Source organism: Malus sylvestris, chromosome 2 (assembly GCF_916048215.2).
Source record: "Malus sylvestris chromosome 2, drMalSylv7.2, whole genome shotgun sequence".
Classification (NCBI taxonomy): domain Eukaryota; kingdom Viridiplantae; phylum Streptophyta; class Magnoliopsida; order Rosales; family Rosaceae; genus Malus; species Malus sylvestris.
The window spans coordinates 4,238,503-4,252,707 of NC_062261.1; the positions used below are offsets into that span (position 1 = coordinate 4,238,503).

The window sequence follows — 14,205 nt, forward strand, 5'->3', positions numbered from 1 at the left end:
ACGATGATAATTAAGCAGATTAAATGACGACCCATACAGCATACAAATTCAGAAAAGAAAAGGTTCAAAACTGTCATAAGAAAACGCAGAATTTATAAACGGTACATCAAAAGAAGAGAAGCGAAAAAGGAAGAAAAAACCAAAAAAAATTATTAGGTTTGGGATATACCTTTCTGAAACGCCACAATCATCAAAGTCAAACATAAACAATCCAAAAATTTGGGGAAAATATCAATAAATGCTCAACTAAAAACAAAGGAAACGTAGAATAAGTTTACCTGTTCTCCCCCTAATTAAACTGGAATACAATTCACCACGAATATTCTCGTCATCCTCTTCAGCCTGAAAAATTTAGTAGAAATATTCAATGAAGACGCTTAATGGAGACAGTAATATTAGCAATAAAGGAATTTAATTGATAACTGAAACTGCAAGACCAAATGACTACAATAGGTTCAAAACAGAAACTCGTCTGATAGATGTCTCATCTTTAGGCAGTGCCTTGTTCTTTTTTTGTTTTTTTGTGGCATGTCTTGTGAACTTCAAGTAAATCAACAAAATTGATCCCTTAACCAACAATGGAGAGGTAACAAGTTAAAAACAGAAGAAATGTCTTCAGTTTTGTAATGGATTTTGCAAGTCAGAAATTCAGTTCGAGAATTTGCAACCCAGAAAGTCCCAGCAATTATTAACAATCACAGATAAGCACCGAATGAAGGCCAATCTAATAAGCCAAAATATGTAGGGCACTAAAAAAATTATTGCCCAGTAACAATGATAGATAAGCACATGTGAAACTAAAGAAATTTTTCATTACTATCAACTCCAAAAAAAATAACCTATGCAATCCAAAAACAAGTTGTTACAGAGTTGGAGTATCAATGCCTGAAATTGGTATTTGAACCACCAACTACCTCCGTGAATATGTTTGTTACTTAATGGTTTGGGTTGAAGTTGTGAAAGGAAATGTAATTTCTTAAAGGAAGGAGAGAATGCAGAGACGAATACAGAATGGTTCACGTGGCCACCTCAAAACAGGTTGATAATCAAGCTTCACTATGAATGGAAAGATTACTAGATGACAATTAAGAAGGCCTGATACCCAAGCCGAAAGAAGGCTCAGAAAAAGACATCCAATTTTATAATTATTGCATGTAAGGTATGCAACAACCTCCCACCAATTAAAATCACAGAAATAAAAGAATTCGAATCAAGAAAAAAGATAATTACACAATAATTACACCTTCACTAAGAAAATAAATTATAAAAACGAAGACCGTGAGAATAATTGCCTTACCTTTGTACTGTGATTTGCTGCCAAAAACAAAAATAATGACATATACATCAAGCCTGCCAATTACTAAAAACAAAACATTTTGCCATGAGAAGAAGTAAGAACATACCGAAACTTGTTTGCTAATAAATGAGAAAAATTTATACCTGAAACAGATGGGAAATTTATTAGGAAAAGAGAAACAAAAAACCTCAATTAAGCAATTAAATGGAGTATTACTTGATAGAGCTGGAAAATTACCCAGTTCCTCAGAGAGGATCAAGAGTGACTGATGAGAGTGCAGAGTAACGAATGATTGAGAAATTCAAGTTCTGAGCTCAAAGTTGGGGCTTCCACTTTCCAACCGGGGAAGAAATAACAGCGCAAACACAGAGAGCCAATCCACCATAAATATTAATCAAGTGGGATTCTTCTAATTCAAAACTTGGACCACCCAAATTCCGATGAAGCAATAACCAAAAAAGAAATTAAAGCTGCGAGCCATTCACTTATTCTTAGGCACCAATCCAAATCACCAGTAATTTGCACATAATGATAAGAATCTAGCAATATTTCCATTGTTTAAAAACCAAATTCAAGAAATCATGAAAAATGAAAACTTTATATGGAAATTGAAGCTTTACCTGCAGATCAGCAGCAGCAAACGGAATCCAACGGAATGTACCACAAAAGTGAGAGAAAGAGCTGAGACATGATTGAGAGAATCGATAAACAAACCCCCCAAAATCAAAAAAGGAAATTTGAACATAAAACAAAAATTTGCAAATCCAAAATCACAAAAACAAATTGAAACACCCACACTGAGAAAGCTGTAAAACTCACCAGGACACGCTAGCTTTTCTGGGTAAAAAAATGATTCGAATGGAATTGAAGAACGGAGGAACGTTCTACTGGTTCGGTGGTTTTTTCCAGCAAGAAAGCACCTTGTTTGTAATTCGTGAGAGGTTGGAGAGCGAGAGAAGCCACTTTGGGAGCCAAAGAAAGCGAGGTTGGAGACCGACGGAAGCTGAGAACTGCGAGAGAGAAAACTTGGAATGAGGAAGAAGAATGACGACCCATACAGCGTACAAATTCAGAAAAGGAAAGGTTCAAAACTGCCATAAGAAAACACAAAATATATAAACGGGAAATCAAAAGAAGAGAAGCGAAAAAGGAAGAAAAAACCAAACAAAATTATTAGGTTTGTGATATACCATTATCTAAAAGAAAACTTTGAGTTTTAACGATAAGGACAAAATAAAGGGTAAAATGAATAGTATCAGGTTTGACTTTTTAGTGTAAAAATGCGGTTTTTCGTTAAAATGAACAGTACCATGGCCTTTTCGTTAAAAGGCCCTTATCTGAAACGCCACAATCATCAAAGTCAAACATAAACAATACAAAAATTTGTGAAACATACCAATAAATGCTCAATTAAAAACGAAAGGAAACGTAGAATAAGTTTACCTGTTCTCCCCCTAATTAAACTGGAATACAATTCACCACTAATATTCTCGTCATCCTCTTCAGCCTGAAAAATTTAGGAGAATTAGTGGGAAAAGGCTTTGTTGTTGTTGTTGTTGTTATTCAATGAAGACGCTTAATGGAGACAGTAATATTAGCAATGGAGGAATTGAATTGATAACAAAAACTGCAAGACCAAAGGACTACAATAGGTTCAAAACAGAAACTCGTCTGTTAGATGTCTCATCTTTAGGCAGTGCCTTGTTTTGTTTTTTTATTTTTTATTTTTTATTTTTTATTTTTTTTATTTTTTTATTTTTTTATTTTTTTTTGTTGCATGTAAATCAACAAAATTGATACTTTTGAGTTTTGACACAACCAACAATGGAGAGGTAAAAAAGTTAAAAACAGAAGGAATGTCTTCAGTTTTGCAATGGATTTTGCAAGTCAGAAATTCAGTTCGAGAATTTGCTACCCAGAAAGTCCGCTAGCAATTATTAACAATCACAGATAAGCAACCGAATGAAGGCCAATCTAATAAGCCAAAACATGTAGGGCACTAAAGAAATTATTGCCCAGTAAGAATGATAGATAAGCACATATGAAACTAAAGAAAATTTTCATTACTATCAACTCTAATAAAAAATAACCTATTCAATCCAAAAATTGTAGATACAGAGTTGGAGTATCGATGCCTGAAATTGGTATTTGAACCACCAACTACCTCCGTGACTATGTTTGTTTACTTAATGGTTTGGGTTGAAGTTGTGATAGGAAATGTAATTTCTTAAAAGAAGGGAGAGAATGCAGAGACGAATGCAGAATGATTCACGTGGCCACCTCAAAACAGGTTGACAATTAAGCTTCACTATGAATGGAAAGATTAATAGATGATAATTAAGAAGGCCTGATACCCAAGCCGAAATCAGAGATATCCTTTGTAAACAAAGAGATTGAGCATTTCCACTCAAAATAATCCCACTGATTAAAATCACAAAAATAAAACCAATCGAATCAAGAAAAAAAGATAATTACACAACAATTACACCTTCACTAAAAAAAAAAATTATAAAAACGAAGACCATGAGAATAATTGTAATATCCTGAAAATTTAAATATATGAATTATATATTAATAATTATGAATAGGTGAGGAAAATCGAAAATGAATCGATTTATGGTTATGAAGAATTTAATCGAGAACTTTTAAAGTTTTGTTCCTAGAAATGATGATAATTTACAGGTTGTATTATAGAGATTTTATGTTATTCTTCGAGAAATTATATTAATTCATTTAAATTCTATATTAAACTAGTTATGAAGTTGAAATTTGGAAATTAATTATTTAAAAACCGTAGACCTTTTGAGGTCACAATTTATATTTTTGGATAGAGCTCGATCTCATGAACCCGTAAGCGTGAACAGTTCGTGAAATAGAGTTATAACGAGGAAGATATTAACGATAGAAGTAGAGGGTAAAATAGTCATTTTGACATCTAGTGGGAAGATTCCAGATTTTCTGGAATCTGTGGTGTGCCACTTGTGTGGCTGAGATGAAAAGAAAATAAGAAAAAAAAATGAGATGGACGGTTGGGATGAAAAGGAAAGAAGAGAAATGAGGGAAATGAGAGAAAGGAGGGAAGGGAGGACCAATGGGATAAAAAAAAGGAGGGAAAGGAGAGAAAAAGAAGAAGGGGAAAAGGCGTCGGGTCGTACGGACCCGTGAACCCCGACCACCCATTCGGCTTTTCCGGTGAATTCCACCAAAAAGTCAATTGAAAACCTCCCCACAACCTTCCCTCTTCCTCTTACACCTCAAAAATCAAGGGTTTTGGCCTTGAAAATGGGTGAATCCGCACAGTAGGGTGCGGTGGTGTTGTGTTCGAATCACTCAAATCCGAAATGATTTCATTAAATTACCACCACCATTAGACTCCTCTTGAAGCCTGGAACAAATCCCAAATAATGGTAGAGGCGTCAGAGTAGCTTTGGAGTCAAATCAATAACACCCAAATTCAAGGGTTTCCGACGGGTTTGAGTCAAATTTGAGCCTTTCCACGCCAAATTGGATTTGGCCACAGGTATAAAGTTTGCTCTACTCTTTGAGATCTTTATTTTTGTATTTTTTGAGAATTTTTAGAAATAGTAGAATTTTTTGGCGATTCGGGGTGGCCTACCGCCACTGGCGGCGGCGGGTGCGGCGGCTCAATGCCAAGGAGCCGACGTTGCCATTTTTCATGTAAGTTTCAATATTCTGAATCTTTATTGGTACCCAATTGAGATGAACTGGGTTGTAACGGTTGATATGAATATGGTGGATTAGAGATTATGTTCGGAAATTGGAAAATATTGAATTATGAACTACGAATGGCTTGATCCCTGTTTAGGGTACGTAGGTTTGATCCCTGTTTAGGGTACGTAGGCTTGATCCCTGTTTAGGGTACGTAGGCAGTCTAATAAAATGTTAGATGCAGCCATAAAGCAAGTAAGGTTAAGAAATTTGAGAATTAGTGTTGAAATCTAGAAATTTGTCCATGTAAAGGACTTGGTGATAAAATAGAAATTTAATTGTACATTTGATAAGGAATTATTAATTAAGAGCCATTGGTGGAATCAAGGCTTTTTAGAGAGAATTGTGGTGAATGATCGTGGATAAGACATATATATCAATTGTGGGTCTACCATAGAAATGCCTTACCTTTGTACTGTGATTTAATGCCAAAAACAAAAATAATGTCATGTACATTAAGCCTGCCAATTACTAAAAACAAAACATTTTGCCATGAGGAGAAGTAAGAACATACCGAAACTTGTTTGCAAATAGATGAGAAAAATTTATACCTGAAACAGATGGGAAATTTATTAGTAAAGATAGATCAGCCCACATGTGTGTAATCTATAAACAAAAAACCACTCTCTTCATTGGCCAAATCGTTTCACAAATCCAAAAACACAGAATGCCAATTAATGATTTCCCATTTACTTAAGCCCAACATCAAAGCCAATGAATTGATGAAAGCAATAAAATGGAGTATTGCTGGAAAATTACCCAGTAAGATTAAAAAAAGGGAGATGAGATGGAGTGGGAATCACATACCGGCATCCCTTTGAATATGTAGTGCTCCTCAGAGAGAGGACCAAGAGTGACTCATGAGAGTGCAGAGTAACGAATGATTGAGAAATTCAAGCTCTGAGCTCAAAGTTGGGGCTTCCACTTTCCGACTGGGGAAGAAATAACAGAGAAAACACAGAGAGCCAATCCACCAAAAATATTAATCAAATGGGTTTCTTCTAATTCAAAATTTGGACCACCCAAATTCCGATGAAGCAATACAACAACAACAACAACAAAGCCTTTTCCCACTAAGTGGGGTCGGCTATATGAATCCTAGAACGCCATTGCGCTCGGTTTTGTGTCATGTCCTCCGTTAGATCCAAGTACTCTACGTCTTTTCTTAGAGTCTCTTCCAAAGTTGTCCTAGGTCTTCCTCTACCCCTTCGGCCCTGAACCTCTGTCCCGTAGTCACATCTTCGAACCGGAGCGTCAGTCGGCCTTCTTTGCACATGTTCAAAATCACCGGAGCCGATTTTCTCTCATATTTCCTACAATTTCGGCTACTCCTACTTTACTTCGGATATCCTCATTCCCAATCTTATCCTTTCTCGTGTGCCCACACATCCCACGAAGCATCCTCATCTCCGCTACACCCATTTTGTGTACGTGTTGATGCTTTACCACCCAACATTCTGTGCCATACAACATCGCTAGCCTTATTGCCGTCCTATAAAATTTTCCCTTGAGCTTCAGTGGCCTACGACGGTCACACAACACGCCGGATGCACTCTTTCCATCCAGCTCGTATTCTATGGTTGAGATCTCCATCTAATTCTCCGTTCTCTTGCAAGATAGATCCTAGGTAGCGAAAACGATCGCTTTTTGTGAGCTTCGCTAGATTGCTCCGGTCATTAGTGTGGATAAGTATATAAATGGATAGAGATAGGAAAGCAAACACAAGATGTACGTGGTTCACCCAGATTGGCTACGTCCACGGAATAGAAGAGTTCTCATTAATTGTGAAGGGTTTACACAAGTACATAGGTTCAAGCTCTCATTTAGTGAGTACAAGTGAATGATTTAGTACAAATGACATTAGGAAATATTATGGGAGAATGATCTCGTAATCACGAAACTTCTAAGTATCAGAGTGTGGTGTCGTCTTGACTTGCCTTATCTGTCTCATAGGTAGATGTGGCATCTTCTCTGGAAGTACTCTTCCTCCATCCAGGGGTGGTATCTTTAACTGGTGGAGATGCACAAGGTAATGTATCAATTTCACTTGAAGCTTACTTGTAGTTTCAGGCTTGGTCAAGCGCGATACAAACCATGTAGTAGGAGTCCCCCAAGTCGCCGAGCTCGGGGGTCTGCTGAAAGAGGTGACAGACAAGGTAAGCAATCAGAGCTCCGACTGATTGTTCACCTTCTCCCCATCTTGCAGCAGCATGAAGGATAAAGAGAAGAAAAATGAGAAGAGATGATATGAGATACTTTTGCTTTTGAAGAAGTAACTTTCCACAGGCTTATTCTTGAACTGAGCTGGAGGGTTTTCTGGTTTCCTCCAGAGTATAAGGCCGACTGAAGAATTTGAGGGTCAAAACAAGTCCATCAAATCTAGAGTACGTTCCACCCTGCTGATATGGGATACTTTTGCTTTTGACAGAGTAATGAATGTATCGGCACGTGTGCTGTTACGCTTGTCTCCACATGCTTCCTTGTATCCTTCGCACTTGCCCTATCTGTTCCTCAAGCAGATGCGGAATCTTCCCTGGAAACATAAGATGTTGAAGATGAGTACTCGAGAGCAATGCCAGGTAAGTAATCAGGTAAGGGGTTCCAGGCAGTCAGTTCCTGGCTGGAAGCTTGATTCCAAGTGCTGACTGATTGCTCTCTTTCTCCTTGTCTTCAGGTAAAAACAAGGCCAAAAGAAAAGACAGGGAAAAAGCATGATATGGGATACTCTTGCTTTTAACCCTGATGATATGAGATATTCTTGCTCTAGTATAGCTTGTTTGCAGAGGTATTATCGGGGGGAAAGAAAGCTGAATATTTCGAAAGGCTTCGTTGGGAGTGCCCTCTCAGATATGATGAAGGGTTGAGCATTTTTGCAGGTCTGCCTGTCCGTTGGGGATGGAGGTCGACATATATAGGAGTCTCCCTAACAACAAGTAGTAATGCTATTCCTTTACCCTGCTTGGTCATAGCACGGTAGTGGGAGCTGCCAATTTCACATGTTTTAACTCTGTCAGAGCACTTTGAAAAAGTGGTCTGTGGTATCTGGCTCTCGAGATTCGGAGAACGATGCCTCTTCGATTTTTGAGAAAGCAATCATGCTGGGGGTATGACTCTCGAGATTCGGAGAGCAGTGTCTCTTCGATTTTTGAGGAAGTAATCATGTTGGGAGTCTGGCTCTCGAGATTCGGAGGGCGGTGCCTCTTCGATTTTGGAGCAAGCAATCTTGTTGGGAGTGTTGTCTCGAATGTGAGTAAAGGTTGGGCATGTTTGCTAGTCTACCTTGCCACGAAGCACAAAGGTTGACACACAGGGACTTTCCAATTATCCAGCAATGGTACTGTTCCTTTACCCTCTCTTCGATTTTGAGAAAGTAGTCATGTTGGGAGTCTGGCTCTCGAGATTCGGAGGACGGTGCCTCTTCGATTTTGGAGCAAGCAATCTTATTGGGAGTGTTTTCTCGAATGTGAGTAAAGGTTGGGCATGTTTGCTAGTCTACCTTGCCACGAAGCACAGAGGTTGACACACAGGGACTTTCCAATTATCCAGCAGTGGTACTGTTCCTTTACAGTTGTGGGTAATAATATGGTAGCTAGACCTTCAAAATTTATGTGTCTAAACTTTTGTTAGTGCTGTTTCTTTGCTATTCTTTTACCTTTCTTGGTCAGAGATATGTAGTGGGAGCTGCAAGCTTCACGTGCTCAACTTTGGCAGAGAACTTTGGCAAAGTTATTTGTGGTACCCATGAGCTATTGTTGCGTGTGGGAAGTGGGTGATTGAACAGTAAGATTCATGTGCTTTCTACTTCACCAGAAGTCTTCGACAGAATGCCCATAATTTCTGCAAAGCTGAGTGTGCGTGTGACAGGTGCTGACAAGGCTAGAAAAGTAGGTGCCTCTTCGATTTCTGAGATCGGCCCTCGTGGTCTCTGAGCAGCCCAGCTTTTGAGAAAGCGAGCGCCTCTTCGATTGATTCGGAGAACGATGCCTCATCGATTTTTGAGAAAGCAATCATGCTGGGGGTCTGGCTCTCGAGATTCGGGGAGCAGTGTCTCTTCGATTTTTGAGAAAGTAATCATGTTGGGAGTCTGGCTCTCGAGATTCGGAGGGCGGTGCCTCTTCGATTTTGGAGCAAGCAATCTTGTTGGGAGTGTTTTCTCGAATGTGAGTAAAGGTTTGGCATGTTTGCTAGTCTACCTTGCCACGAAGCACAGAGGTTGACACACAGGGACTTTCCAATTATCCAGCAATGGTACTGTTCCTTTACCCTCTCTTCGATTTTTAAGAAAGTAGTCATGTTGGGAGTCTGGCTCTCGAGATTCGGAGGACGGTGCCTCTTCGATTTTGGAGCAAGCAATCTTATTGGGAGTGTTTTCTCGAATGTGAGTAAAGGTTGGGCATGTTTGCTAGTCTACCTTGCCACGAAGCACAGAGGTTGACACACAGGGACTTTCCAATTATCCAGCAGTGGTACTGTTCCTTTACCCTTGTGGGTAATAATATGGTAGCTAGACCTTCAAAATTTATGGGTCTAAACTTTGTTAGTGCTGTTTCTTTGCTATTCTTTTACCCTTCTTGGTCAGAGCGATGTAGTGGGAGCTGCAAGCTTCACGTGCTCAACTTTGGCAGAGAACTTTGGCAAAGTTATCTGTGGTACCCATGAGCTATTGTTGCGTGTGAGAAGTGGGTGATTGAACAGTAAGATTCATGTGTTTTCTACTTCCCCAGAAGTCTTTGACAGAATGCCCATAATTTCCGCAAAATTGAGTGTGCGTGTGACAGGTGCTGACAAGGCTGGAAAAGGCTGGAAAAGTAGGTGCCTCTTCGATTTCTGAGATCGGCCCTCGTGGTCTCTGGGGAGCCCAGCTTTTGAGAAAGCGAGCACCTCTTCGATTTTTGAGATCGGCCTTCGTGGTCTTTGAGCAGCCCAACTTTTGAGAAAGCAAACGCCTCTTCGATTTCTGAGATCAACCCTCGTGATCTCTAAGCAGCCCAGCTTTTGAGAAAGCAAACGCCTCTTCGATTTCTGAGCAGGCGCCTCTTCGATTTCTGAAGCTTCGTCGAGTGCAGATTTTTATAGGGGCTGGCATTAAGTTCCAAAGCACATTTGAATCTCCACCAGTAGAAGCTTCATTCTTGCACTTCTAAGATCTTGATTTGTCCGACCTCTTCTCTCTTCAACACCTTTGAAAATGTCTGGCCCCTCCGACCGTCGTTTTGACTTGAACCTTGTTGAAGAGGCAGCCCCGCCTTCTCCAGACAACATATGGCGCCCATCCTTCGTCTCCCCTACTGGTCCTCTTACCGTTGGGGATTCCGTGATGAAGAATGATATGACCGCTGCGGTGGTGGCCAGGAACCTTCTCACTCCCAAAGATAACAGACTACTTTCCAAACGGTCTGATGAGTTAGCTGTTAAGGATTCGCTGGCTCTCAGTGTTCAGTGTGCAGGTTCTGTGTCTAATATGGCCCAACGCCTATTTGCTCGAACCCGCCAAGTTGAATCATTGGCGGCTGAAGTGATGAGTCTCAAACAGGAGATTAGAGGGCTCAAGCATGAGAATAAACAGTTACACCGGCTCGCACATGACTATGCTACAAACATGAAGAGGAAGCTTGACCAGATGAAAGAAACTGATGGTCAGGTTTTACTTGATCATCAGAGATTTGTGGGTTTGTTCCAAAGGCATTTATTGCCTTCGTCTTCTGGGGCTGTACCGCGTAATGAAGCTCCAAATGATCAACCTCTGATGCCTCCTCCTTCTAGGGTTCTGTCCAGTACTGAGGCTCCAAATGATCCCCCTCCGGTGCCTTCTCTTTCTGGGGCTCTACCGACTGCTGAGACTTCTCCTAAGCAACCTTTGTGAAGGCTCCCTCTTGTGTGCTTATTTTGACTCATGTATATGTACATATTTGTAGCTTATCGGGGATATCAATAAATAAGCTTTCCTTCATTTCAACGTATTGTGTTAAATACACCAAAGCCTTCTTCGCTAAGTTCTTTGAATTTTCTTTTGTTAAAGCTTGTATGTTGAAGCTTTCTGAGTGGAGCATGTAGGTTGGGGTAGTGTTCCCTTAATTTCCCGAGTGAGGAAAACTTCTCGGTTGGAGACTTGGAAAATCCAAGTCACTGAGTGGGATCGGCTATATAAATCTTAGAACGCCATTGTGCTCGATCCTGTGTCATGTCCTTCGTTAGATCTAAGTACTCTAAGTCTTTTCTTAGAGTCTCTTCCAAAGTTTTCCTAGGTCTTCCTCTACCCCTTCGGCCCTGAACCTCTGTCCCATAGTCGCATCTTCTAATCGGAACGTCAGTAGGCCTTCTTTGCACATGTCCAAACCACCGTAACCGATTTTCTCTCATCTTTCCTTCAATTTCGGCTACTCCTACTTTACCCCGGATATCCTCATTCCTAATCTTATCCTTTCTCGTGTGCCCACACATCCAACGAAGCATCCTCATCTCCGCTACACCCATTTTGTGTACGTGTTGATGTTTCACCGCCCAACATTCTGTGCCATACAGCATCGCCGGCCTTATTGCCGTCCTATAAAATTTTCCCTTGAGCTTCAGTGGCATACGGCGGTCACACAACACGCCGGATGCACTCTTCCACTTCATCCATCCAGCTTGTATTCTATGGTTGAGATCTCCATCTAATTCTCCGTTCTTTTGCAAGATAGATCCTAGGTAACGAAAACGGTCGCTCTTTGGTATTTCTTGATCTCCGATCCTCACCCCTAACTCGTTTTGGCCTCCATTTGCACTGAACTTGCACTCCATATATTCTGTCTTTGATCGGCTTAGGCGAAGACCTTTAGATTCCAACACTTCTCTCCAAAGGTTAAGCTTTGCATTTACCCCTTCCTGAGTTTCATCTATCAACACTATATCGTCTGCGAAAAGCATACACCAAGGAATATCATCTTGAATATGTCGTGTTAACTCATCCATTACCAACGCAAAAAGGTAAGGACTTAAGGATGAGCCTTGATGTAATCCTACAGTTATGGGAAAGCTTTCGGTTTGTCCTTCATGAGTTCTTACGGCAGTCTTTGCTCCTTCATACATATCCTTTATAGCTTGGATATATGCTACTCGTACTCCTTTCTTCTCTAAAATCCTCCAAAGAATGTCTCTTGGGACCCTATCATACGCTTTTTCCAAATCTATAAAGACCATGTGTAAATCCTTTTTCCCATCTCTATATCTTTCCATCAATCTTCGTAAGAGATAGATTGCCTCCATGGTTGAGCGCCCTGGCATGAACCCGAATTGGTTGTCCGAAACCCGTGTCTCTTGCCTCAATCTATGCTCAATGACTCTCTCCCAGAGCTTCATTGTATGACTCATTAGCTTAATACCCCTATAGTTCATGCAATTTTGTACGTCGCCCTTATTCTTGTAGATAGGCACCAAAGTGCTCATTCGCCACTCATTTGGCATCTTCTTCGTTTTCAAAATCCTATTGAAAAGGTCAGTGAGCCATGTTATACCTGTCTCTCCCAAAAGTTTCCACACTTCGATTGGTATATCGTCTGGGCCTATTGCTTTTTTATGCTTCATCTTCTTCAAAGCTACAACCACTTCTTCCTTCCGGATTCGACGATAAAAAGAGTAGTTTCTACACTCTTCTGAGTTACTCAACTCCCCTAAAGAAGCACTCATTTCATGTCCTTCATTGAAAAGATTATGAAAATAACCTCTCCATCTGTCTTTAACCGCGTTCTCTGTAGCAAGAACATTTCCATCCTCATCCTTGATGCACCTCACTTGGTTTAGGTCCCTTGTCTTCTTTTCCCTTGCTCTAGATAGTTTATAGATATCCAACTCTCCTTCTTTGGTATCTAGTCGTTTATACATATCGTCGTAAGCCGCTAACTTAGCTTCTCTGACAGCTTTCTTCGCCTCTTGCTTCGCTTTTCTATACCTTTCACCATTTTCATCAGTCCTCTCCTTGTATAAGGCTTTACAACATTCCTTCTTAGCCTTCACCTTTGTTTGTACCTCCTCATTCCACCACCAAGATTCCTTTTGGTGTGGGGCAAAGCCCTTGGACTCTCCTAATACCTCTTTTGCTACTTTTCGGATACAACTAGCCATGGAATCCCACATTTGGCTAGCTTCCCCCTCTCTATCCCACACACATTGGGTGATTACCTTCTCTTTGAAAATGGCTTGTTTTTCTTCTTTTAGATTCCACCATCTAGTCCTTGGGCACTTCCAAGTCTTGTTCTTTTGTCTTACTCTTTTGATATGTACATCCATCACCAACAAGCGATGTTGATTAGCCACGCTCTCTCCTGGTATAACTTTGCAATCCTTACAAGTTATACGATCCCCTTTCCTCATTAGAAGAAAATCTATTTGTGTTTTTGACGACCCACTCTTGTAGGTGATCACATGTTCTTCTCTCTTCTTAAAGAAGGTGTTGGCTAAGAAGAGATCATATGCCATTGCAAAATCCAAGATAGCTTCCCCATCCTCGTTTCTCTCCCCAAAACCATGGCCACCATGAAAACCTCCATAGTTGCCTGTCTCCCTGCCCACGTGTCCATTTAAATCTCCTCCTATAAATAACTTCTCCGTCTGAGCAATTCCTTGCACCAAGTCTCCAAGATCTTCCCAAAATTTCTCCTTCGAACTCGTATCCAACCCTACTTGAGGTGCGTACGCACTAATCACATTGATAAGTTCTTGTCCTATTACAATCTTGATTGCCATGATTCTATCTCCTACCCTCTTGACATCTACAACATCTTGTACCAAGGTCTTGTCCACGATGATGCCAACACCGTTTCTCGTTCTATTTGTGCCCGAATACCAAAGTTTAAACCCTGAGTTTTCTAGATCCTTTGCCTTACTACCAACCCACTTAGTTTCTTGTAGGCACATAATATTTATCCTTCTCCTCACCATAACTTCCACTACTTCCATAGATTTTCCCGTTAAGGTTCCTATATTCCACGTTCCTAAACGCATTTTGCTCTCTTGAACTCTACCCTTCTGTCCTAGCTTCTTCACCCTCCCCCGTCTAATAGGATCAAAGTACTTCTTTTGTGTGTCCCGGGTAAAGTTGATAGGAGCATATGCTCCCAAACAACTTTGAGTGGAGTCGTTCGAAAAGAAGTTTCTATGGCCCCCTTGCTCATTTAACACTGCATCCGGGTGCCGATAGAGAT

At 40.5% G+C, this 14,205-nt stretch overlaps 2 long non-coding RNA genes across 2 annotated transcripts in view; both read left to right on the top strand.

The window, feature by feature from the left end:
- LOC126595587 (uncharacterized) overlaps positions 1-14,205 on the top strand; it is a 32,513-nt gene that overhangs the window by 2,175 nt on the left and 16,133 nt on the right. The window lies entirely within an intron of this gene.
- LOC126595579 (uncharacterized) lies at positions 7,459-8,629 on the top strand. Its single transcript, XR_007613611.1, has 2 exons — positions 7,459-7,617; positions 7,701-8,629. It is a non-coding gene; the product is annotated as an uncharacterized LOC126595579 (long non-coding RNA).